Source organism: Chrysochloris asiatica, unplaced genomic scaffold (assembly GCF_000296735.1).
Source record: "Chrysochloris asiatica unplaced genomic scaffold, ChrAsi1.0 scaffold00030, whole genome shotgun sequence".
Taxonomy (NCBI): Eukaryota; Metazoa; Chordata; class Mammalia; order Afrosoricida; family Chrysochloridae; genus Chrysochloris; species Chrysochloris asiatica.
Genome location: NW_006408548.1, coordinates 16,531,219 through 16,557,597, shown reverse-complemented (window position 1 = coordinate 16,557,597; position 26,379 = coordinate 16,531,219). Strand labels below are relative to the sequence as shown.

General features: G+C 37.2%; 1 protein-coding gene and 1 pseudogene across 2 annotated transcripts in view; both read left to right on the top strand.

Moving 5' to 3' along the window:
• RARB (retinoic acid receptor, beta) overlaps positions 1 to 26,379 on the top strand; it is a 621,377-nt gene that overhangs the window by 24,168 nt on the left and 570,830 nt on the right. The window lies entirely within an intron of this gene.
• LOC102812234 lies at positions 25,319 to 25,590 on the top strand (annotated as a pseudogene).

Genomic DNA, 26,379 nt, shown 5'->3' with positions numbered 1-26,379 from the left:
AACAACAACAATATATTCTCCTGATAATCACTAAAATGTTTATTTAAAATAATAATTATTATAAAATTTCCAATAATTATAAAAATTACAAGCATCGAATAAGCATTTAGAAAAATTAATCTGATGTTCAACTTAAAAGGAAGTTTTGAAAACCATCATGCATACCAAATTCTCTGATCATAATTCAATTAAATTAAAAACCAATGAAAATTTGTTTAAAAAAATCCATACGTTTGAAATTTTTAAATCTTCTACATAACTCATAGGACAGAAATAGAAACCCCAATAGAAATTAAATAATACATGGAATCAAATGATAAAAATGTTACATATGAAAGCTTGTGAGACCCAGCTAAGTTCGCATTCTAGAAAAAAGATTTGTGTTTAGATATTTATTTTATTTAAAAAGTTGTAACTGAAGAAAACTTAAGCAGAGAATTTAGTTTTAAAATAAAACCTCACAAAACTAGGGATCAGAAATATTTAACAAGTAGAAAGCAGAAAAGAAATGGCGTTGTTGTTTTGAGGTGCCATTGAGTCAGTTATGACTCGTAGCAACCCTGTGTCTAAGGAATGAACACTGCCCAGTCCTGCACCAACCTCACAATTGTTGTTACATTTGAATCCATTGATGCTGCCTCTACGCCATTCCATCTTGTTGGGGATCTGCCACTTTTTCGCTAAACCTCCATTTTGCTAAACATGATGTCCTTCTCCAGGATCTTATCCCGCCTGATAATATGTCTGAAGTATAAGAGATGAAGTCTGGCCATCCTGGCTTCTAAAGAGCATCTGACTATATTTCTTCCAACACAGATTTCTTTGTTCTTCTGGTAGTCCATTTTATTTTTAATATTCTTCTCAAGTGCATCAATTCTTCTACAGTCTTCATTATTCATTATCCAACTGTCACATGCATATGGTGGTTGGTGGTTATGTGCCGTGGAGTCGGTTCCGACTCATAGTGACCCTGTACAGGATTTCCGAGGCTGTAAATCTTTTCGGGAGCAGAAAGCCTCATCTTTCTCCCACATAACCGCCGTGCTACCAGAGCTCCTTGTCACATGCGTATGAGGCTACTGAAAATACCATGACTTGGGTAAGGTGCACCTTAGTCCTCAAACTGACATCTTTCTCTGGAACACTTTAAAGAGGTTTGTACAGCAGATTTTCTTCATGCAATATGTCATTTGATTTCTTGACTGCTGCTTCCATGGGTGTTGTTGGTGGATCCAAGAAAAGTAGTCTTTGACAACTTCAGTCTTTTCTCCACTTATCATGATGTTATTTATTGGTCCAGTAGTAAGGATTTTTGTTTTCTTTACATTGCGATGTTACCCACACTAAAGACTGTGGTTTTTGATCTTCATAAGTAAGTATTTTAAGTCTTCTTTGAATTCTGCAAGCAAGATTGTGTCATCTGCATATTGCAGGTTGTTAATAAGTCTTCCTCCCATTCTGATGCCACATTCTTCTTCATATAATCCAGCTTCTGTATTATTTTCTCAGCATACAGATTGAATAAATATGATGAAATAATACATCCCTGGTGCATACCTTTCCTGATTTTAAAGCATTCAATGCCTCCCTGTTCTGTTGCATGTGATATTAATGATATTGTCCCATGAATTCCACTTTTCATTGAATTACCTCTACATGGAATGGGCACAAATATGGATCTCTTCCAGTAAATTGGCCAGGTAGCTAGTTGTCTTCAAAATTTCTTGGCATAGATGAGTGAAATAAAATAGAGATTAAAAAAAAAACAAACACAAAATTTGGTTTGTTGAAAAAACACAAAAAAATAATAACAGCTTAAATTGATTGATAAAGTGTATACACAAACCCTATTTAGAAAGAAAAGAGGGTCTAAAAAAATACTTCAGAAATGACAAAAACCAAGCACAACGTTATGTTCACATGATTGTTTAATTTAAAAATATATCAATTGATTTGAAAACACACGCACCTATTTTCTTTAAAAGTATTGTTAGATGGCATTGAGTGCATTCTGACTCATGGTGATTCCAGAGTGTGCCGAGTAGAACTACCCCTATGGAGTTTTCAAGGCTGTGACCTTTTAGAAGCTTAAAAATAGAGCTTATTAAAACTTAGCAAGTTAACAAAAAAAGTTTGTATTGTCTTGAACAACTTAAGAAATTAAATCAATTATTAAAAAATTTATTTTTGCAATGTAAGCACTAGCCCTACATGGCCCAAAGATTAATTTTTCAAGTTTCAATGAATCATTTGTGTCTTACACAGTTATTTCCCCTCGGCCACTCAGCGGGAGAAAGATGAGACTTTCTGCTCCTACAAAGGTTTTTAAAAGCCTTGGAAACCCTATCCAGGGTGCTTATGAGTTGGATCCAACTCTTCATGACACTTAACAATAGCAACAACAATAAACAGAGTGATTTCAGAAAACAGGAAATACTGCTAGGTCCGTCTAGTATACAATTTTAAAAAGTTTCTAAAAATTTTTAAAAAGATAAAAGAAAGCAATAGTAAAGACAAATCTCATACAGAAACATAATTGTAAAAAGCCTAAATAAGTACATTTGGAAAGCCAGTTGCCCTCAAGATAGCAAACCCAAATCTTAACAGTCAATGAAAGATGACACATGATGACCACATTGGGTTTGTTCCAGAAAGCTAAGGTAGTACCTATTAGAAAATCTAAAGATATAATTTACAATATCTTCTCATTAAAAGAGAAAATATCTTCGATTCAGAAAATGTATTTAAGCCAATACCCACACTGATGACTTACTTAAAAAGAAAGAAAAAAAAATCTTAATTAATTGACTTAGGGATTCATTGGCATTCCAATCAAAATTAAATAGTTTTGTATGGAATTTGACTAAAATATCATTTAAAACTTTAAAAAATTTGTTTGGAAGAAGAAAGAGTCAAGAACAGTTAGGAAATCCTAAATTCAAAAGTGAGATTTGGGCATGGGGTTTTACTGTACCATATATGGTAAGCACTTGGCCTGACAATCTGCTTCTGTAAATATTTTAGCTCAGGAAACTTTGGGGTAAATTTTACTCTGTTATATTGGCTCACTATGAGTCAATATCAACTTGTCAGCACCCAACAAAACAAATCTATTGTTTAAGAACTCAAATGCTAAAGAAAAAAAATAAGGAGCTATCTTTATGAAGTAATATACTTTTTCTTTCTTTTTTTACAACTTTGTTGAATAAGACTTGAAACTCACTACTCAATTGATACAAATCACTAGCAAAGTAAAAAACAAAAGAGCCTAAGGACTTCATTTCACTAAAAATGAATTTGAATGTGGTATATGAACTTCAAGGAAGCCTGGTGGAGCAGTGGCTAGACACTTGGCTGCTAACCAACACTTATCAGAGATAAGAGCTGTCAGTTTCCCTAAAGATATTTGTTGTAAAGATGGCAGTAGGATACATCCTTCACAGTTGTTCAGTGATTGTGAATCAAGGTCACCACAGAATGCCATTTTATAACCATTAAAGTTATAAAAATTAAAAAGTGTGGTGACAATACCAAGTGTTCGAAAGGATGCGCATCAGTAAATATGCTAAGATGTACTAGACGCGGATCAATTAAGAGCTAAGAGTCAAAGTTGGCACAGTCATTTTGAAAATGACTAGTGTTGTCAATAAAATTGGATATTCAGATTCCCCTTGACCAGACAATTTGATTTATCTGTATTATCCTTTCGTTAGGTACCATCCTGGTGGTTCCAACTCATAACAACAGAATGAAACGTTGCCAAGTCCTGTGTCATCCTCATGATTTTTGTTATACTTGAGCCCACTGTTGCTACCACTGTGCCAATTGATCTCATTGGGGTCTTCCTCTTTTTCTCAGACTCTCCACTTTTCGAAGTGTAATGTCCTTCTCTAGACACTGGTCCCTCCTGATAATATGTCCAAAGTCTGAGAAAGGAAATCTCCATATCCTTGCTTCCAAGAAACATACTGGCTATACTTCTTCCAGCATAGATTTGTTTGTTCTGGCAGTCCATGATACTTTCAATATTCTTTTCCTACTCCATACCTCAATTGTGTCTATTCTTCTATGGCCTTCTTTATTCATTATTCACCTTTCGCATGCATATAAGGTAACTGAAAATGCAATGCCTTGGGTCAGGTATACTGTTGTCCTCAAACTGATTTCTTTGCTCTTGAACATTTTAAAGAGGTCTTGTACAACAGATTTGATTGATGCAATACATCATTTGATTTCTTGACTGCTGCTTCCATGAATGTTGATTGCAAATCCAACCACTGTGAAGTCTTCGACAGCTTCAATCCTCTCTCCATTTATCCTTATGTTATTAATGGTCCAGTTGTAAGGATTTTTATTTTCTCTACATTTGAGGTGGAATCCATACTGAAGGCTATAGTCTTTGATCTTCATCAATAAGTATTGTTAAGTCCTCTTCCCTTTCAGCAAGCAAGGTTGTATCATCTGTATATCACAGGTTGTTAAAGAATCGTCTTCCAATGCTGATGCCACACACATCTTTATATACTCTATGAGAGTGAGTCAAAAATTATCCACACTCTGGCTGTAGAATTTATTTTAATCAAGTTTTAGAAAAGATAAATACATCATTTTTCAACGTAATCTCCTGGCTTTTCAATACTCTTTGTCCATCTGTCAACCAGCTTTCATATTCCCTTATTTTAAAAATGTTTTAGGCTGAGCTGTGAGCCACAAATGCACTGATGTCTTCACTTCTTCATCAAAGATGAATCTTAATCCTTGAAGGGCTGCTTTCAGGGACCAAACAGGTGAAAGTCTCATAAAGCAAGATCAGGACTCTAGGGAGGATTCTTTAACAACTAAAAACGAAGTGTTTGCAGAGTTTCAACACTGTAGGCAGAGGTGTATGTATGTGCATTTTTGCTCCTAGTGGTTTATTTTTAAGAAATAAATATTGTAGTATGCTTGGGATAATACAGACAGTAGCACAGCCTTTTATAAGGAATGACAAGTATTTTAATGTATGGAGCAGGAGAAGTATTATTTTAGTCTCTTTAAAAACTGCACCATGTTGGAATCCATTTACTCATGCCTAAAGTCTCTTTTGTTTTAATAAGTTGTAAATAGGTTATTGTTGTTGTTAAGTGCCATCTGACTCAGAGTGACCCTGTATAGCATTTCTGCAGAGTGGCTGGTAAGTTTGAACTGCCGACCTTGCAGTTCAGATCGACCTTGTGGTGCAGTGCTTATCCACACCAGGACTCCATGGAGAGATTATTACTATCTATCAAAACCAAACTCATTGCCACTGAGTTGATTTCACCTCATTGCAATCCTAGAGGACAGAGTAGAACTGCCCCGCACGGTTCCCAAGACTGTAATCTTTATGGAAACAGACTGGCACATCTCTTGGTTAGCCACCAAGCATTTAACCACTGTGCCATGGGTGTTCATTTTTACTATCTACAGTAACCATAATTACCACCTACACAAGAAACTACATACCTTATATCATTTTATTTTTGCAACAAATACATGAGAGATTTTTTTTTTCAACTTTTCAATAAAAATTAAAATGTTGTGTTGGCATTCCTTTGTTTTTTTATACAGACTTTGGATAAGCTACTTCTCACTTTCCTCTGAAGGATGCCATGCCAATTTCCTCTGTCAACATTACATTCTAGTGAATCCAGAACAAGAGAAATATCTTTAAATGTTTTTCACAGAATAAAAATTGGATTCCCTTATAAGATTCAGTTTTCTCTTGCCATTGAATTCTTTGGAATAGTTTACTGAATATTGTCTTCAATGTTCCTTCCATTCCTTGGCCTGAAAAGAATAAATGGTCTTTCTAAGATGGCAGCATAATCCTTCATGGTGAAGTACACTGCAGCAGCCCCCAAACCTCGCCACAGAAATCTTTTCATTTTTCTATGGATGAATGTTACAGCTAGGCACATTTTATGAGGTGCACCTTGAATTAATTTACTTGTCAATATGCTATTTTAATTAGGAAAAAAAATGATGTTATGGCAACTTACAAATAATTATGTATATATAACTGTTTTTAAAAATGAGAATCCCTTTGGGTAAAGAAAATAAGTGTGAGAGAAATAGTTTGAAATCAATTTGAGGCTGGTACATAAGATGCATCCTCTGAAGTAGGAAATAAAATTTTGCTTAAATAACCTAAAGTCCTACTGTGAGAAGTTCCACATGGTCATATGGTTGATGACCACCCAGAGAAGCACAGATGACTATACCTAACCATACCGTTAACCACATTCCATGTATATCTTTACAGTAAACATGTCTCTGTGTACTTTTGTTTTAATAGTATTCTTAAGTGTAAGCCAAGTTAATCATTACAAAATTCACTCAGCATCAATGAGTCCCTGAGGACATCCCAAACAATAGCTCCAGGTACATAGCTCTGACAATCTGAACTTAATCAAAAATAAATATTAGTGTGTCAAGGAAAAATAAATAGCCATTAGACAGTATTCCATAAATATTCTTTTCCTCAGTTGGAGTTTCATAAGTAAACATTGAGAAGCAATGAATTTGAGATTATACACCCTTAACAAGGACCTCAGATGCTGATGTCTTGCTTCACATCTATGAACAGTACGAATGGAGAAACAAGAATTTTCTCTCATAGAACAATTTAGAATTGGCCCCAACATATAAGAGGTAATGAAAAATGTAGAGCAGTGTATTTGGAAGCATGGACCTTGGAGGTAGACAGACTTTGGATAAGCTACTTCTCACTTTCCTCTGAAGGATGCCATGCCAATTTCCTCTGTCAACATTACTACTGAATGGAAAAAGTGGATGGGTCCTGGTGTGGTATGATAGGCTAATACGTTGAACTGAGAAATCATTTTGAACCACAAGCCAGATCAGCAGTTCAAGCTCACCAGTAGCTTCTTGGAAACCCTATACGGGGTCAGTATGAGTAGCTATGAGTCAGAACTGATTCAGTAGCACTTAACAACAACAATTTGCATAGTGGAGTACCTCAGTGGGGCAATCAGTTAAGTTCTGGACTTCTAAAGTTTAGGATTTTGAACTCACCCAGAGGTGGTTTGTTGATTTGTTGATCTGCTTTCAAAAGGTCACCGTGAGTCAGAATTGATTTGTTGGCAACTTTTTTGTTTTCTTTGTACTTTACATAGTCTTGATTAGATTCAGTTTGTCTCTTAGCATAAAAGAGTTCATTGCTTAGGATGCCAGGGGTTAGAGGGCAATGAAAGAATATGAAGAATTTGACAATAGAGATGGAAAATAATGGTATCTAGAACTAAGAATTTTTTCACAAAAGGAAAGCAACCTGAACTGAAGAAAATTTTTACAAAGGAAGAAACGCAATGAATGTACCTCTATCCTCCCCTCCCAAACCTATCCCCCAGACATATACATTAGCAAAAACACTAGGAGGGTAAATTGTTTAATGCTTCCACATAATCAAATGATAAGGCCTTCTATTGTGTTATCTGTTCATGTGGTCATTAACATTCTAATGTACAACTTACATTTGTTTGTTTGATTTGAGGATACATACTAAGTATTCCCTAATCTTATTGAAGGTCTAGCATTACAGAATACAGCAGGAGATGCTTAACTGGCAAGGTCTATCTGAGTTCACAGTGTGCCACTTTTTTTTTTTTTCATGGTAAACTTCATACTGCTCAACTGAAGAATGCATTTGAAAGAAAAAGAGACTGTCAGGTGATGCTGTGAAGTATGCTTAATTAATTACAATCTATTAATGATTGCAATTTTGTAGTTTCAAATGATGAATAGCAGGCTTTTCTAAAAGGCATCTCAAAGAGAAAGGACATTCTCCTCTACCCCCAATTTTTTTCTTTGTCCTTGGCTATTTCTATTCTTGGCTGCTCAGAATGAGCTCACATCAGTGTATTCATAAATGATTTACAAAAGTAATTCCTGTCTACTCACTTGGGACCTGCAGTTTTTATGATGTTGCCAGATGTACCATCAAAAAAGAATCATCCAGTTCAAAAATTTGTGATAAATTGAGTCAGAGTCAATTAATTCCCTGAAGGCAGCTGATGGAACTTTCGTGGATTTGTGTTAGTAATCTCTTCTTCATATTCTTCTGGCACATAGATGACAAAACAGAATTTTGTAAATATGAGGGCAGGTCAACAAGTATTGCTACAAAATCAGAGAATGGTTTACAAAAACAAAAACAACACCAAAATATGGAATTATTATTTCTTGACATATCCTCTATCTAGGTGAATATACTTCTGAAGGTGGTATTTCCTTCTCTCTAGTCTATCAAGTATGGCATTGTAGGAGCAGCACTAGACTGTGAACCACAAGGTCAGCAGTTCAAATCCACTAGTTGCTCCTCGTAAACCCCTATACAGGGTCACTATGAGTTGGAATCAACTCAACGACACTAACAACAAAACAACAACAACCCTTCCCCAGATAAGCACTGGATTGCTAACCAACTCAACAGCACACAACATCAACCCTTTCACCTAAGAATTTTGTGCTCTTTTGATTTACATCAGATCCAAACAGCAGCTTGGATGTCCCTAAGGAATTCAAATTATGTTCCTTTTCAATGTTCTCTGAGTTTGGGGAACAAAAAGAAGCCTGAAGGTGCAAGATCAGGGCTGTAGGTTGGATGGGGTAAGGTTCTCCAGTGAAGTTCTCCTAGGACAGTCTTTGATGCCTTTGAAGACTGAGGATTGTTGTGAAAATAATTCCTTGGCACAGCTTTCCTGGCCATTTTCTCACCATTGCAGTCTTATTTTTCTTCAGACGTCTTCATTATAAACTCCTGTGATCATCCTATGTCCTTTTAGAAAATCTTTCAAGACTCCTTCTTTGGAATCTCAAAAAACAGTCACCATAACCTTCTGATCTGATCTCTCTGCCGTGAATGCAACTGGACCACTAGATCTGCTCAGAAATCACTGTTTGGATTGGAACTGTTTTTGAAGTGACTCCACTCAGACTAAGACATGAGTATTACTGAGAAAACTTGTCTGTAGCCATTCACTGATCACAGATATATATAAACACATTGGGTTTGGAATACTCATGCATGTATGAACAATACTTTTTTACCTACTCTCATGCAATACTGTCTGGAGTTTGTCAACATACGTTAGAGATCTTATTCATGTTTCTTTCATATGTATATAGGATTATGTGGTCCAATAAACAGGTCAGGGGAAATTTTGATAAGCCCCAGACAAACATATTTCTCATATAGACTCTTTCAGTATCAATATTGGACCCCAACATTGCAAACATAATCCAACATTGCTTGTTGGATAATACTCTGCATTTCTGAGTGACAGTTCAACACCAGACTCTAGGTCTGTGACATATTATCTCTCTAATAAAGGATTTTGTCCGATTTTATAATGTGGTCAGTGGTTTAAACATCGATCCCTCTGAAATTGTCTGCTTCTTGAGGACAAGTGCCACAGTATCTCCAGTTTTGCATATGATGATGCCATTCTCCAGGGGTATTCTCACTAATTTTGTTGAATGAATGAAAGAATCCAGAACTGTTTACCAATTTATTTTCATTCCATAGTACAAGGCTGAGGCTCAAAAAGTACATGGAAAAGTGGAGTTGAAAGACAATAGATTTTTTCCATAAACTCTTTGAAGTCCCCTCATATGTGGAGGAATTAATGAAAAGATCCACATCGGACTTTTAAAACCACTTTGCTGAACTGTGTTTCAGTAATAAACTGGGCAAATATCACTGGGGAAACTCTTTAATTCAGTTATAGATATATAATAATATCCCTAGAGCAAAGAGTAGAAGCTGGCTTTTCAAGGCTTAATCTTTACAGAGCAGGCAGACATATCTTTCTTCCATGGAGCAGTTGATAGATTCTAACCACTGAGATGTGGGTTAGCAATGAGAGCTTAACCACTGCACCATCATGGCCCCTCTATCATTTATGCAAGGACTTGAAATGACACCCCCTAAACTCCTAAACTGTGCTTCCAAATACAGTCTCTCAGTGAAAATTAAAATATGTAATTCAATGTATCATGGCGCAGTAGTGTTCGTTAATAATAAATCTTTGGGAAGAAAGTTCCCATGTTGTCTCCAATTACATAGTCAAGGAATCCTGTGAATTTGCTGATGTGTAAGTTTTCCTTTAATGTAAAGCAGACAAGGAAAGGGGGTGGGGGGAGAAAGGAGTCTCTTGGGGGTAGACTCTGCATGTTGACATAATACAGAGTCACAGCAGTTATTCTGAAAGTGCTTATTTAACGAGTCTTACAGAAGTGCAGTAATGACAGAGCTTTAAATGCTCACAATCTAATATCTGTACTTTTTTACTTTGGGGTGTGATAGGACATAAAGGAGGATATTTGCCCAATGACTTTGTAAATATAAGAGTAGGAATCAGAAATCTCTATGGTATGATTCTTTAAGTATAACTAAACAATCTGTCAGAATTAAATAATTTATAGATAAGAGTAAAACACTGTAGCTTCTTGGGGTCCCTCATAAGCTACTTACTTTATAGTTTCCTTGCTATGCTTTTAAAAGCTTGTGAGTTTTAAAATTATTTATTGATTAGTTTATGGACTTAACTATGTTTTCAGAGACTGAATTCAAAATAAAGATAAGTGGGTACTATAATTTAGATTATTTTCTTGTGTTTATTATTGGATAGCATAACCCATGATTTCTTTTAATTCATACATTTATTGAATAGAAATAGTTCATAAATGGTCCAGAATATAGAAATAAGCAATTGATATAAAATATAACTCCAGAAAATGACACTGTACACTTTTGCTCAAGTTTATTTTGGTTCTGGCCCATATGCATGTAAAATTTTATGTAATTATAGTCATTTTTAAGTGTAGTTTTTTTTAACTTAACCATTATATATGCAAGTTGCTATCTGTTATGTTGGATGTTGTTGAGAATATTGTTTATTATGTTCCACAGCATTCTCATTATGATTTATCATTGAGGGAATATAGTTGTGATAGACATAATCAGGTGTATAAATAACAAATAATGTATATGTATATATCTTTCGTTATATGATCACAGAAACTCTTTTGGCTGGTCACTTCTCCCTTTTTTCTATTGATTCCTAGAAGACTTTGAGTGACACTTGTCTTCCATTTTAAAAACTGAATTTATGGTGAACATTGTCTATACTAATCTCCCTCCACATGTTGTTGTTGTTAAGTGTCGTGAAGTTGATTCCGACCCAGGATAGGGTTTCCAAGCTGGTGAGCTTGAATCACCGACCTTGCAGTTCAAACGGCTTTGCAGTCTGATGTATTGGTCCACAGGGCACACAGCACATTCTTTTTCCCTCACCAATTCTATTTACTTTAACTAACTTCCTGTTTTCTCTCAACTTGTTGAATGTATGGTATATCCAAGTCAAAACAAACAAGAAAAACAACCAACCAACCAATCCTGTTTCCACTGAGTTGACTACAACTTGAGAAGGCTTATATGACAGAATGAACTGCTCCATAGGGTTTCCAAGGCTATAATCTTTACAGAAGCAGACTGCCACATTTTCTTCCCACAAAGTGGCTGGTGGGTTCAAACCAAAAGACCTTTCTTTGACAGCCAAAAACATAAGCAATGCAACACCAGCGTACTGTGTGTCTGTCATATAAACTCTTAAAATCCTAGAAAAAGTTTGTTTTATTATAGCAATGTTCTTCATAGTTTTCACTTCATAATATTCTAGTGAATAAGCAAACTATTATAATTTAGGTAGTCTTAATTTTTTCTACCAGTACAGATAATTTAAGAAAAAATTTTTACATCCAAGAGTTCTACTGGCTGTGTGACCCTGGGTAAGACATAGCTTTATGGAATTATGAATTACTTACTTTTCATTCATTTTCAGCAAAGAAATGATTGCTTCAGGAGTTTTACTATTGCCAACAATCTCAAACCATTTTCCCCTAGTTTTTGATTTTAGGAAAGAGAATTAATCCAAAATCAATCTGCATTTACAGCTACATTAAAAGATATAACTGTTATTGAAAAGTTACTTGACATAGGAGCTATATGAAAAAACTTGAAACTCCATGTTCCAATTTAGTCAGTTCTCTAGGGGTCTGTGTGAATTATAATCAACTGACATCAACGCACAGATTTAGGAATCCCTGAGTTATAGAAATGATTAACATACTAGAATGCTTACTAACGGGTTGGAGACTTGAATTGGAGTTGAAGTCCATCCAGACACTCTTGGGAAAAAAGACTGACAATCTGTTTTTATTAAGCACCATCAAGTCAGCTGTGACTCAGCCATGCTATGCACAACAGAACAAAACTCTGCCTGTGCTAGCCTCACAACTGTTGTTATGTTTGAGCCCATTGTTGCTGGAACTGTGGTCATTCCACTCTCATTTTGGGGAGTCTTTTTTTTCGCTGACCCTCTACTTACCAAGAATGATGTCCTTCTCTATGGATTGCTTCCTCCTGATAACATGTCCTGATGTGTAATTCTTCCCGGCAATCTAATGCCACTGAAAACCATGTGGAGCACAGTTCTACTCTGACTCATGGTAGCACTGTGAGTTGGCATCAGCTCCACAGCAACGTCTTCAAGTGCAGTGCAAGACCAAAATATGTGAGCTTCAAATGTCTGAAAATGATGTAACTATCGTTTCTGACTTAAAAAAATTTAAAAAAATGATAATCTACTCAATGAATTTTGCATAGACTCCAAAGGTGAACTTTCAATATGCATTTAATAAGGATTTGTTATAATAAAACCTATCATGGTCATTTAATGATTGTTGTTGTTAAGTGCTGTCCAGTCGATTCCAACCCATAGTGACCCTATACACGGTTTCCGAGGAGCAGCTGGTGAGCTTGAACTGCCATCCTTGCAGTTCAAACGGCTTTGCATTCTGGCACATTAACCCACAGCACCATACCAGGACTCCTCATTTAATAATTATTGTTGTTAAGTGCCGTCGAGTCGATTCCGACCCATAGCGACCCTGTATAGGGTTTCCGAGGAGCAGCTGGTGAGCTTGAATCGCCACCTTGCAGTACAAACGGCTTTGCAGTCTGACGCATTAACCCATAACGCCACACCAGGACTGATTAGCATTCAGTAAATCTCTTTTCGCATCTATGAGGGTGAGTCAAATATTATCTGCATTCCAGTTATCTTATAAAACACCCATCTACGTCCATGGCTAATGACAACATTGAGAGTGCATGTGAAATGATTCTGCCGAACAGAAGAGGGACTGTGTACTATGTGACAACTCATTTGCAAATCAGCCATGGCTCTGCTTGTGAAATAATCCATGACAGACTTGAGTTTCAAAAAGTTTGTGCAAAATCAGTATTCACACAACTCATGGAAGAGCATGTATAAAAGCATTTAGATATCTGCAAACAAAATTTGGACCGATATTTTTTGTTTTCTTGGTGATGAGACATGGATTCATCACTATGAGCCTGACATTAAACAGCAGATTATGGAATGGTAACATCCTCAATCACTGACCAAGAAAAAGTTCAAAAGTCAACCATCAGCTGGAAAATGTATGTTTATAGTTTTCTGGAATTCTCATGGGCCAATGTTGGAACACTATCAGGAAAAAAGGCTTCATGAAAATCAACAGTGTTCCTTACAGTGAGATGCTCACTGAAGAGCTGAAGCCTACAGTTGGAATTAAATGCAGAGGACTGCTATCCAAGGGTGTTGTGATCTTGTATGACAATTTACATGCACACCCTTCTGCCTACAGTGTTGACACTCTGCAGTAACTTCATTTTGAGGCATTTAAGCATCCTCCCCATAGTCCTGATCTTCCTTCGTTGGACTTTCACTTGTTTGGTCCCCTAAAAGAAGTATTTGAGGATGAAGATTCTGATGAAGAAGTGAAGACAGCGGTGTACTCATGACTCGCAGCTCAGCCTAAAACATTTTTAAATAAGGGAATATGAAAGCTTGCTGACAGATAGATGGACAAAGTGTATTGAAAAGTAAGGCGATTGTGTCGAGAAAGGATGTGTGTGTCTTGTCTAAAAGTTGATTACAATACATTCTACAGCTAGATTGTGGATAATTTTTGACTCACCTCCGTATGTTTTCTGTTAGTAGTTCTCACCTGGGAGTGAAACTGCCTGTGAGAAGGTGATTGGAAACATGTAGAAGTTTTTATTTTGTCATGGCAACTGGGGGGGCTGCCACTAGCAATTAGTAGGTGATAACCAAAGAGCCCTGTTGCACAGTGGTTAAAGCAGTTTGGTACTAACCAAGATGTTAGCAGTTTGAACTCACCAGCCACTCAGCCTGCAAAAAAAGTGACAGTCTGCTTCAGCAACAATTCACAACTTTGGAAACCTATAGAGCACTTCTGTTGTCCTATAAAGTCACTATGAATCAGCTCAACAACGGTGGGTTTGGATTTTGGTTTTTGAGTTAGATAATGTTCAACATCTGTAGTGTACAAAATGGTCTTTCTCGTACCACCAAAACCAAAAAGAAGACAACAAAGCAGCATTGTTCCACTCAAAATGCCAGTAACTCCCACTGAGAAATACAAGTGTCTTTAGCCCAGGTTTTATTGACCCTTGGAAGCAGACGCTTGCCACGGTGCCCAGTCCATTGTAGACAAACACTTAGAATACATACCTGTGGATGGAATAGACAGAAAAGCCATCCCTCATTGAGCTTACATTCTAAGAAAAGGCTCTTGAGAAGTGCTGCTTCAGGCCATGTGGGTAAAACAGGCAAGATAACAAAATTCTGTTGGCTATAAATTTTTACTTGAGCAGAAAGCCTCATCTTTCTCATGAGGAGCACCGTGTGAATTTGAAATGGCAAACTTGCTGCTAGTACTCCTGTGTTTATCCCAGCACCAGCATCACCAACCCCTTTGTTGTTACAGTTGTTAAGTGCCATTGAGTCAATTCTGATTCACAGCGACTCTGTACTTGGTTTCTTTGGAGCCACTGGTGAGTTTGAACTGCTGACCTTGTGGTTCACAGTCAAATGCTGATCCACAGTGCCACACCAGAAGTCCAGTATAACCAGGGCCCCTATATAACCAAATAAATCTCCATAACAAAGCTGAGTTATAAATGTGGAGACCTCAAATGCTGTTTGGAGATGCATTTCATCACTGTTTTATCAACCCCTTTTTGATCTTGACCCTTTGCAGTTTAGTCATATTTCTCCCTTTCCCGCTTTTCCCAATTTTTTCCAACTCCTTGATTTTACATTCCTCTTAAGCCAAGGAAAATTAATTTTTAATGGAATAAAACCCAAACTTCACTGAATACTTAGATACTTTGAATACTATTTCAATATTATTATTAATGTCAATTAAATTAAAATTTTAATTAAAAAATTAATCTGTTTGTATTGGAGTCAAAAGGAACCTTAAAACATTAGCCTTCCAAAAGTTCAGCATTCACTTGTCTGATTAAGATCTGTTTCATCGTACCCGTGATCTGATGATTTTTTTTTATTGTTTTATATGTTTCAATTTACTCAATTGTAATTGCTTGTCAGCATCTCATTCTAAGCAATAAATTTGTCACTAAAAAAGCATAGAAGTTATCAAATCACGTTGTTTATGGTCTTAGTGTTTGTTCCCTTATCTGCTTTTCCTACTTTGGAGGAAATTCTTGTTAGCAGCTGTTATGATATGTTCCATAGAGAGATATCTTAACAGTTTCCTTTCTCAGTTTCCTTAAGTTATGTATATTTGTTGTTGTTGTAAAGTGCTATTTAGTCAGTTCTGACTCACAGAGACCCTGTATAGGGTTTCCAAGGAGGAGCTGGAGGATTTGAATCACCAACCTTATGGTTAGTTGTTGTTGTTGTTGTTGTGTGCCATGGAGTCGTTTCCGACTCATAGCGACCCTGCACAGGGTTTCTGAGGCTGTTAATCTTTACGGGAGCAAAACGCCTCATCTTTCTCCCGCGGAGCAGCTGGTAGTTTTGAACTGCTGGCCTTAAGGTTCGCAGCCCGATGGTTAGTAGCCCAGTGCTTATTCCACAGTAACACACCAGGACTACTGATTTTCAGAGTAAGAAAGAAAATGCTCTTTTATATATGTGTATATATACATTTTATATATGAATTTGTGGGCAAAAGACAAGGCTTTCTGCTCCCCCTGTAAGATGTACAGTCTTGGCAGTCCTATGGAGAGTCACTATGAGTCATAACTGACTCAGCAGCACTTAAGAATAACAATTATAAATATATATACTTATATATACCTACATCTTATACATAAGGAGCTCTGGTAACGTAGTGGTTACGAATTGGGCTGCTAATCTCACAATCAGCAGTTTGAAACTACCAACTGTTCTGCAGGAGAAAGATGAGGCTTTCTGCTCCCGTAAATATTTACAGCCTCAGAAGCCCTGTGCAGGGTCCCTATGAGTCAGAACCGACTCCACAGCATGTAAAAACACTAACAGATCCTATACATAGGAGTCCTGGTGTGGTGCTACGAGTAAATGCACTGGACTGAAAGGTCACTTTGAACTGCAAGGTCGCTAGTTCAAGCTCACGAGTCACTCCTAGGGAATGCTGTACAGAGTCAATCTGAGTCAGAACCGACTCACTGGCACTTAACGACAACATCCTGTACATATATGCATATTGTTTTTATTGTTAAGTGCCGTTGAGTCAGTTCTGACTCATAGTGTGTAGGATTTCCAAAGAGAAGCTAGTGAGTTTGAACTTCCAACTTTGTGGTCCAGTGCTGATTCTACATTGCTACACCAGGAGTCAGTTAAAAAATACATCCCAAGAAACATTTTAAATTATCTATATAATTAGACAATAAGTAAGTTATTATTTAACTTTACAACTTGGATTTATCGTGTATTAATGAAGATTGCAGTGTTGAATATTACTGATCCCTGTGAAACACAGTATTGTGTTGTCACGTGGCTGCTCTGGTCTGGGCCCCTTTGAACATTCAGTGGTGTTATCTGCTTCTCTTGGTTTTCCTGACTTATTCTCAAAGCATGTACCAATGAGTGTGATGAAAATAGGACACTGATTTTTACTAAGGGTAGCATCTTTTCATGTGCCTCCCATGTATATTTTCCATAAGTGAAATTAAGGTTTTAACCAAAAGGATTAAACTGTGACTCTAAAAATGAATTTTGATATTAGTCATTAAAAGGCAAAGGATATTTCTTGGTACAGAAGCTGCCGCTACAGTATCACAGAAACATCATCACCTAAATAGATAATTATTCTGCCTATGTTCTTTCTTAAGGAGCCCTGGTAGCGTAGTGGTTACGAATTGGGCTGCAAACCTTAAGGTCAGCAGTTCGAAACTACCAGCCGCTCCGCAGGAGAAAGATGAGGCTTTCTACTCCCGTAAGGATTTACACCCTCGGAAACCCTGTACAGGGTCGTTATGGGTCGGAACCGACTCAACGGCACTTAACAACAACAACATGTTGTTCTTGTTATGTGCTTTCGTGTTGGTTGTAACTCATAGTAACCCTGTATAGGTTTTCCAAGTAGTGGAATTTGAATTGCCAACCTTGTAGTTCAAACTGACCCTGTGGTCCAGTGCATTATCCCACAGCGCCACACCAGGACTCCTTATATGTCCTGATATGATCATCTCTCTTTCAGTTTTACCTGAAGATATTTATTTACTGAGAGCCTGCTATTGCCTCATCAACTCAGGCCTTATATTTGAAATCTAAAACTAAAACTTGCAGCATGTTATAAACTCAATTTCTAATACTATAATTTATTTAAAAAAAAAAAAGCTTTCTTTACAGTTATTCAAGGGCTAGAAAAATCCATTTTTAAACTCGTTGAATTTGGTTCCTAGATTTCAATAGTATCTTGCTAAAATTATATTTCCTAAAAAGATTGAAACATTAAAAAAAAAAAAAAAAGTACTTGCGATAGTTGCCTAGTTATCCCCAATATCATATTCAACTTCTGAATTTATTTCAGATAAGTCCATTAAATCTCATTCCTGTAATTATTCTCTTTATCTTTGCCTAGTCCCCAATCATGTTCTTTGCACCCAATAAAGTTCAATGAGTTTTAAATGCTTTCTTTGGAACAAAGGTATATTAAAAATTAAACCCAGTAGTGAATTTCAGTTCAGTGGATTCTATTTTACCATTGACCTATAATGAAATTATAGTTTAATTTCCAGAATGAAAAAAAAAAGGATATTAAATCTAAATTAAAATTTCATTTAGAAATTCTGTTCATCTTTAATCACTTATTTTAAAGGAAAATTCATAATTTTTGATAAAACAATATAAACAACTTGTATAAAATATCCACTTTTATAAACTACAATGTATCTTATATGAAATATATGCCTTCTGCTAATTTCTAGGTGTTTGTAGTTTTATTGTGAATCAATTATTTGGTTAGTGATCGAATGTAAATAAGATTGGGGTTTTGTGATGATATTTGATCTGTTTTCCTGTTTGCTTCAAGTCATTTTAAAATGCTTCATTATGATCAACATCTACTCAGAGAGTGGGTTATCAGGTGTTTAATTAATAGATTAAGTTCTGACTTACTGTATTTGGTAGATAGGTATTTCCCCATAGTACTTATTTTCAAGTAGACCATCCTTATGCATTGCTATTATCATATCATTCAAAGGAAGGTATTATAGGCCCCCCAAAAAATAAACATTCCAGATGTATCTTCATTTTCCTAGTTTGGATTCCAGTGAAACAGACTCTTAGATAAAAATTCAGTTGCAAGTAGCTAAGTGGGAGGTGCAGGAAACTACAGTAACACAGCAGAGCAGTGAGAAAGAAAATGTTTTAATTATCCGATGCTCTTCCAACAGAAATGCCACAAGTGGGTGACTGTAATAGGCATTTATTTGCTCACAGTTTAGGAGACTTGTTGTTAAGTGTCGTCAAGTCACTTCCAACTGAAGCGACCCTGTATAGGGTTTCTGAGGAGTGACTGGTGAGCTTGAACCGGTGACCTTATGGTTCAGACAACTTTGCAGTCTAGAGCATTACTGCATAGCACCACAGAAGGAATTTAGGAAGTTTGGTGGTTAGGTGGCGTGGAGGTGGTTCTGACTCATAGCGACCCTTTACAAGGTTTCTGAGGTATAAATCTTTACGGGAGCAGAATGCCTCATCTTTCTCCCGTGCAACAGCTGGTAGTTTTGAACTGCTGACCCTGAGGTTAGCAGCCCAATTTGTAACCAATACATTACCAGAGCTCCTTCCATTCTAGGGTACAACAGGATATTAATTCCCCAGCACTTCTTGCTGCCACACCTGCAGGCAAAAGAAACAGTGTTAAGGTGATGGTGGTGGTGGTTGTTATGTGCTATGGAGTCGGTTCCAACTTGTAGTGACCCTGCCTAGGGTTTCAGAGGCTGTAAATCTTTATGGGAGCAGAAAGCCTTATCTTTCTCCTGTGGAACCGCTGGTAGTTTCGAACTGCTAAGGTGATAGGGACTGGTTTTCCACAGCATTAGTTATGGTAGTTAACTAGTTGATGGCTGTATAGTCTTTTAAACATCAGTGAAGTATCCATTTCTGTCAGATATGCCAAGGATAATTTTAAAACAGATGCCATCCACCTTCAGAAGTCATTTCTAATGTATCTAACTGACCAAATATCAATACAACATAGATAGTAATATTATAACTGTTTGTCCACCTCCAGTTTACCAGTATCAGAAATTGTCTGGCTCAGATGGTTCCCTCCCAGCTAAACTTCCCTCTTGAATTTTAATTGTTAGCCTCCTTTCTTTTTTTGAAATTGATGTTTTAAGCTTCTCCAAAGAAATTTTGAGTTCTCTGGTTGAAATCTCTATTGCTCGCTTAATTTCTTACTGTTAAAACATGACTGAACAAGTTTTTATTAAATAAATTTTTTATTTTATATTAAATAAAATATTAAACTGTGACCTCTTAGGACTTAATGTTTGGGTACAAATGTGTAAATTGCTGATGCTTTAGGATGGAGATTTTTCTAAGTTGGCAGGGGAGAATAATAGGGTTATGTGTCTGGGAATAGAATTCTAGCCTATGTCTATTAAGTGTTTTCACTTAGAGCCCTAACTGAAGCAATCTATAAAGGTAACCCACTCCCACACACCCCTTATCAGTTTCCCAGGCCAGACCACTTTTCTCTAAGCTTCATGTAAGCTGGAGAAACCATTCAAAGATAATCAGTTACTAAATTAATATAATTTGGACACAGCACAAAAGCTCAATGAGATGCACAAAAATTACATTGGGATGAAGTTTGGAGAGGTGCAGTAGATGATGCGAAGGCACTGGTGGTTCCAAGCTAGATGTTTACCTTCCATGTGGAAGACCCAGGTTTGACTCCTGGCCAGTGCACGTCAGGCACAAACAGCCTCCCATCTACCAGCAGAAACTCACATTTTGCTCTGAGGCTGAACGGATCCTAGTGAAGCTTCCTAACTAAGTTAAACTAGAAAGAAATTCCTGGGATCTCCTTTTATAAATCAACCATTGAAAAGCATATAGATCACAATGATGCAATCCCCCACTGGTCCTGGGAATGGTGCAGGAACAAGTAGACTTCTGTTCTCTCATACATAGACTTGCCACGAATTCAGTGGTAGGTTACAGCATCATTGGATTCCTGGTGTGGTACTGTGAGTTAATGTGCTGGACTGCAAAGTCATTGGAACCATGATGTCGGTGGTTCAAACTCACCAGCTGCTCCTCAGAAACCCTATACAGGGTTGCTATGGGTCGGAACTGACTCAATGGCACTTAACAATGAGAACAGCACCATCACCCAGAACTACATTAATTATTACTTCTGGAAAATAAAATATGGTGGGGTGAGTACCGCCACAGTGCTAGTGTGCTGTGGATGCTAGACACCTAAGAGCTTCCAGGAAGTTACCCAAATCTTGGCTTGACTTTTCTCCATGCACATTTACCACTCAGACCTAGACTGAGGGCTACTCTGAGTGCTGGAATCATGCTTAGCGCTATTGTAGTAGTCAGTCCCAAGCATGTGGCATGGGACAATTCTTGTCCCCAGAGCTACTGAAATAATGTACAAATAGGTTACAAGGAATTTCATGAAAAGAAGGGGCTTTACTGGATTTTCCCTGAAATTATTCTTTCATGGTTGTTGACTTCTTTTTAAAGTAAGCTGATGGTTAATTCTTAACGTCATAGAATCATGGTATTAAAACCAGAAAGGACCATAGGAATACATTATCAAAGTCAGTGTCCTACCTTAAACATGAAGACATGAAGACAGAGAGAGGCCATGTGCTTTGCTGGAGGAAACAGCTGATCTGAGGGCACCTCTCTCCTAGTTCAAGGTTCTTGTAATATATATTCTGAATACTAGGCATGGTACACTATCAAAGTCTTAGAAATGGCACTCTATGCCTTCTTGACATACAGTGATTACTATGAAAATTACCAAATAAAACCAAACAACAAAAAATTATACCTGCATTCCCTTTTCTCTTATATAATTTTTCTATACCATATATACCTTTCAATATACCAAATCAATTACATATTTCATTACTTTCTCTTTCCCACTAGAGTGAAAACTCCAGAAGGGTAAGTATTTCTGTCTGTTGTACACTGACATATATATTCTAAGCACTTTAAACAGTATCTTATCATATGTTCCACATTCGTTTAGAGAAGATGTATATTTCCTTTTTTACACAAAACAATGGGATCATGCCGAGCCCCTCGGGTTTTGGCTGCCAGCTCCCTAAGTTGCAGAAGTTGTGCCATCTCTTCACCCACAAAGGGAAGTGGTCTAGACACAGGGACAGTTATACTCCTAGGAAGTCCTTTGAATTCCTGAAAAGGTCTTTCCTTCATCAAGGAACTCTTCACTTAATAAAGTATTCCACACAGAATGCATAAGGACTCTGGATTCAATAGAATGTCTGAAAACACACATGAATCATGGTTCCCTGTGTTGAGATGACGTCTTTAAGTTAAAACACAAACAGAATGCTGAGGAAGTATTACCTGTTCCCAATATCATCAAGATGAGTGACCACAAATATATGTGAGTCCAGGGGCAAATTTAGTCAGAGACTGGGCTTTGCATTTCTCTGTGTCTCAGCCACGTGACCACTTCATTTGTCAACTGGAGCACCATTATCCAAGTGACAGAGTCAGATTAACGATGTAAAATTTCTTTAGAGACCAAAGAAATTTTGCTAATTGTTCCCTTCATTGTTTCTGGTTTAGTATTATTTCATTTAGTAGGCCCGATGGCATCATGGTTAAAACGCTTGGCTGCTAACTGAAAGGCTAGAGGTTTGGACCTACCAGTCACTCTCCCCAACACATCATTTTGAAAATCTATAACAGTTTGGGTTCTCTGATATACAGTGCAGTCTTTTAAAAACAAACTAAAGCTACACTAAAAACATCTGTCTCCCTTATTTGGAAGAAGTTTAGTTAGTCTTCAGAATGCATGTTGGACCTCATGCCAACTATCTACCCTGTGATGCAACTTTAAAAAATATTGACAGGAAGCTCTAGAGTAGCACGTTTCAATATTCAACTTTAACCTCAAACTTAAAAAGCAAAAAAACTCAATCATAAATAAATAAAAATGTGATCACCCCATTTCTGGCAAATTACTATAGCCAACATTCTTCTTAATGGAGCCACAAATCTCTCTGCACCAACATTTTCCTCAAGGGTTAACTCTACTTTCTGGAGTGAGTGTTTCTGAATAGACTCCGTAGCTTTTGTTACCAATTTGGAACAAAGAATAATGAAGAATTTGATGTTAGCTAGCAGATAAGACTGTGAAATAAGAGTTGATGGCAAATCCTTGATTATTGTCTACTATTGTTGTTGTTGTTGTTAAGTGCCGTCGAGTTGGTTCCGACCCATAGTGACCCTGTACAGGGTTTCCGAGGGTGTAAATCTTTACGGGAGTAGAAAGCCTCCTCTTTCTCCTGCGGAGCGGCTGGTAGTTTCGAACCGCTGACCTTAAGGTTCGCAGCCCGATTTGTAACCACTATGCTACCAGAGCTCCTTATTGTCTACTATTAGTTGATTCAAAAGATCATCACTCCTTCCTTCATACCCAAGACAATACATTCAGCACAGTGCTAGGCCTGTAGAATAATGAAAGTTATTATAGATCAGTAAAGTTATCTAGACCAGAGGAAGGCAAATTACAACTACAGGCAAAATCCAAACCATAGCCTGTGTTTTTAAATAAAGTTTTATTGAAACACAGCTAGGCCCATTCATATGTCTTGTCTTTGGCTGCTTCCTTACAATAAAGTTAGAACTTGCATAGAGACCTTATCTGAACCACAATGGCAACAGCAATGAGAGCTGAAATAGCATTTAAGAGCTCTTAGTGGTGCTATAGGATAAGTACGGGGCTGTGAATCACAAAGTTGGAGATTCCAACCCACTAGCTTTTCCTCAGAAACCTTGCACAGTTGCTATGAGAGGGAACCGACTTTATGGTACTTAAAAACAAACAACAAGAACAGAGGTTATTTAGTATAAGAATGTTGTTGTACCCTTGGTTTTGACTGTGATGACCTTAACTCACCAACAGTGTTAAACTTGGTCAAAAACATCTGCTTAAGATGGCACAGAATAACACTGATATTATGATGATGATTTTTAAAAGTCTGGATCCTTTTAATAGTAATTTTCTCTTCTCTGGACAAATCGTATTTGCAGAGCTACTTGATGGTACAAATAGTTAAAAGCTCGCCTAATTGCCAGAAGGTTGGCCATTCAAAGCCTCAGAAAGTAGGCTTGGTTAACAGTTGCTTCTAAAAGGTCACAGCCCTGAAAAGCCTACAGAGCAGTTCTACTTTGCATACATGGGGTTGCCATGAGTTGGGATCAACTTGGGGCAACTAACTAAGAGCAAAGCTAATTTCTCAACATGATTGACTTTCTTTGATTAAATTAATGATTCTGCAATTCATATTTCTAGCCATACTTTGGATTATCAGAGCATAAAAATCCTAGTAAAAATTATTGTGACTTTTTAATAATCCAGAGGAACCAATTTACCAAAACCATGCATATGAAACATCTTCTATTTCTGTGCAGTTGTAATATTTTGTATTACAATTTCATAGTCAGGATAGAAAAGCTTAATAGTTGGAAGTTTTTAGGTCAAATGAAAAGCGTGAGTTCTCCCAGGAGAGCACAACTTTGGAACTCAGGTCTAAAGGCCCATGCTGTGACTCATAGAAGGTAGTGTACCTTTGTTCAGTCTCTTTCTCACTCTTTGTGCTGGCGGGGCTCTGTTGACTTCGAAGGGAGAGGCTCTGGCAGGTAGAAGAAGTGCTCCTTGAAGGATTAGAGTGAATGAGCTGATCAAACAGCCTACACTGGACCCTTTCCCACCAGAACAGTCCCATGCCAATGGGGAACATTTTGCTAGTTTTGAATAGCACAAATGCTTATAATAAGCATTCCAGTCAAACTCAGGGAGACCACAGGAGAGGTATTTGAAATAATATACAAGTATGAATTTAAATATAATCATATAAAATATGAGCATTTGTATATTTATATGTATTTTCACATTAAATTCATGTGACTGCAGAAAAAATTGCCCTACTATAAGAATCCTTAGCATTTTGACAAAATAATATAAAACATTCTGGAAAGAACTTTAGAACATGGGTGGGGCTGGTGCTAATTACATAGTCCCCCACAGAAAAGTCCTCAGTGGTTCTCAAGGGAGTTCATAATAAGATACAATGCGCCTCTAGGTTTTGAGCGGTCATAATGGACTAGGTTCTTCCTGAACACTGTTTCTTATCTTCACAGTAATCCTGAGAAGATAACTTTATGTGTGTGAAAAGAAAGGCTAAACCCTCTCCCAGTTTTACATTGTTAACAAGTAGTAGAGTTGGCACCTTTGCCCATTGCTTTATATTACCTCATTTTTTAACTCATGGAGGGATTTACAGAGGATATTTCTGAGAGTTCACATAAACTGCATGCAACAAAAATATGAGTTATTTAGGAAGGAAGGAACTATGTTGGAAAATATGTACGATATATAACAAATGCAAGTTACACAAAGAAAAATGTATGTGTGTGTGTATATATAAGTGTAAAATATCAAACTGCCTGGGATTGTTTATATATATTTGTTTGTTGTTGTTAAGTGCCATCAAGTCAGTGCTGACTCGTAGCGACCCTATGTAGGGTTTTCCAGGAGCAGCTAGTGAGTTTGAACCTCCAACCTCGTGATTCAACTCGACCTTGCGGTCCAGTGTTTCATTCTGCAGTGCCTTAAGAGGCACATGGGAGGTCTTCACTGCCAAAAGACCATGCATGCAATCATGCCTCTTTCAAAAGATCGCCTTCATCCCTCTCCAGAAGAGGAGAAGAAGAAACATAAGAAGAGCCTGGTGCAGAGCCCCAATTCCTACTTCATGGATGTGAAATGCCCAGAATGCTATAAAATCACCATGGTCTTTAGCAATGCACAAACTGTAGTTTTATGTGTTAATTGCTCCACTGTTCTCTGTCAGTCTACAAGAGGAAAATAAAAACTTACAGGGGATGTTCTTTCAGATAGAAGCAACACTATAAGCACCCTGAATCAACATGAGTGGGAAACCATCCCAATAAACACATTTTGGTTATTAAAAAAAAAAAAAAAAAAAAAATTCCACGTGGTGGCTTCAATTCTGGTTGTGTGCAGAATCACCTGAGACTCAGGCTCTACTACCCAACTTCTTGTTTCATTTGGTTTAAGAGGAAGCCCTTAGAAGTATCTCCCTGATGATTCTGTGCAGCCAGTATTGTTTTCAACATCTCCCTCTTGATTCTCTGCAGCCCAGATTGAGAAGCACAGATTTAGATGCCTTTGTATATACTACTGTTATATACAAAGTTAAATCTGAGTCATGAGTGTAAATTTTTTTTTTCAAAAACATGAAAATGAAAGAATATATAGGAAAGGTCTTCACAGACTGCAAACTGTTCTACATGTGGTGCTTTAATGAATTGATCAGAAAAGAACACAATTAATGAGAGTGGTAGGACATCTGATTCATCCACAGAACTTATCCCTCAGGTTTGTGAACAGAGACCTGCCGGAGAGAATTCAGGGCTCTGGATTGTCCCTCTAGAGAAGGATTTGAATTGATGTACAGGATGAAGAATTAAGGTTGGTCCTTTGGAAGAAGTGTTTGAGGGACTTTGAATGGAAAGTTGCTTTTCTACAATGGTCTGATGACAGTCTTCCCTGGTGACTTCTGTGTCACAGTCCATGCAGCCCCCAGCCTATGGGAAAGAAACTGGGATGATGAAAGGCCGGTGGTAGATAAAGATGAAAAGATAAAAAGGCCACCTGGGCCTTAGAATTGGCAGAACCAGAACGATTCCCTGGAATATT